This window comes from Alexandromys fortis, unplaced genomic scaffold (genome assembly GCF_014885135.2).
Source record: "Alexandromys fortis isolate MF-2015 unplaced genomic scaffold, M_Fortis_MF-2015_v1.1 scaffold_42, whole genome shotgun sequence".
Taxonomy (NCBI): Eukaryota; Metazoa; Chordata; class Mammalia; order Rodentia; family Cricetidae; genus Alexandromys; species Alexandromys fortis.
In genome coordinates, this window is record NW_026067934.1 from 1,895,111 (window position 1) to 1,896,964 (window position 1,854).

Consider the following 1,854-nt stretch of genomic DNA (forward strand, 5'->3'; position numbering starts at 1 on the left):
TATTAATTAAAACACTTCATAAGCCCAGGAGTCTTATTAACTAACTCTTACACCTTAAATTAATCCATTTATTTCCTAAGGTAATAGAATTTTTTTATACTTGCCAACCAAATGAGAGAATGTTTATTGACAAGAGCTTGACTGCCAACACTTCTGCTTTCTCAGTTCTGTTTCACACAGAGTTAGGTAACAGATTGGAAGAAATTTATTGTTTTGTTTTCAGATTGTCTTTCTACCTCTATTTCTGGGCAAGAGAAGTGTGCTCATTTTCAAAATGATGGAGCAGGGGAATATACTCAGAATAGTTCCTGTAGCAGTCAAACACTTCAATTTCAACTGTAAACACTTTCCCTTTCAAGTGAGAAACTGAAGGTCACAACCTAGATTTATTTAATTGTAAAAAACTGTGGTGGTAACCATTACTTATAGTATTGAAAATATGAACTAAGAAGTCCAAGCAAAATAGTATTCAGTGATATTAGCATTCCCATTATTTTATAAATACTAAAAAAGGTAAACAAATTCATGTTCATTTCTTAAATTTTCTAATAAATGTAGTTAAATCATTGATAAATCTTTGGAGTGGGGTAAGTTAATGTCAAATTATGTATGATTGACGTCAATAATTATGTATAATTTCTTCAGATGAAATAAAATATTGATCTCTTCTCATGTTTGCAATAATATTTTGTGTAATTGTTTAGTGTCCAGTAAAATGTTTACTTATTTATTATTGCTTATGATTATAAAATTTTACCTTCCTTCTTTTTTATAATTATCTTTTCTTTAAAATTTTCTGCTATTATTTTATATTTTCAGAGAAATTAAAACTGCTTGTTAAGGTGCTTTTATGCTTTAAATTCCAATTCCATGTAGTCAATTCAGAAATTCTCTGTATAGAGGTAAAGATAAATGTACAGAGCTGGTTGTATCTTTGTACTTGGGAATACATATACAAACACACATATAGAAAGTAAGGATTATAGATACATATGTAATAAATTAGGAATATATATGTATATAATTAGATAGGTAAATAGATATGTGTTTGTGTGTATAAACATGTAAAGAATAAAGGTCGAGCATTTGAAAGATAGCAAGGTGAAAAAGTTCAAGATATGGGATAGAGTAAGGATAGAAAAAAGGAACAATTTTGTCATTAAGTTTATTTTCAAATAGTAAAATAAAATAAATACATGTCACATAATTCTCTCTTTTGAATATCTCAGAGTCTGACACAACTTAATCATCCATACTTGGAGGGAGGAGGGAGGATTGATAAATTGTCAAGAGACAACGGAATCAGTAGGGCATCCATTGAATACTGTTATCCATTTCAAGATATTTATTATATGTTCTTAAATTTTACAATCCAAAAAGGGGAAAGGATAGGACTTCCTTGCCATGAAACAAAGAACAAACTAAGTAATTTTCTCCACATATCCTCAAACATTAAGTAATCACACCATAGGTCAAAACATTATTTTGTTTAGAGAAGATATCCTATAACCACACCTTAAGTCAAGCATCCTTTCATATAACCTTAAACGAGCAAGAAGAGGTCTGAATTTTCTGACCTTTAGTTAAAGTAGAATGTAACATTACCTGGAGCGAGTGAGAAGGAAGCACAAAATACACACACACACACACACACACACACACACAAAACACTTAGGAGTTTATTAAAGGAGACATGTACAGGCCTGGTGAAGTTGGTGTGCAAGAAGAGAGGGATAAAGTCTAGCACATGCACACAGGGGGATGATATAGCTACATTATACACAAACGACAGAGTTCACACATGTTCAAAAGGGCTTATTTAGTGGCATCATACATAGGTGATGTAACCATGCT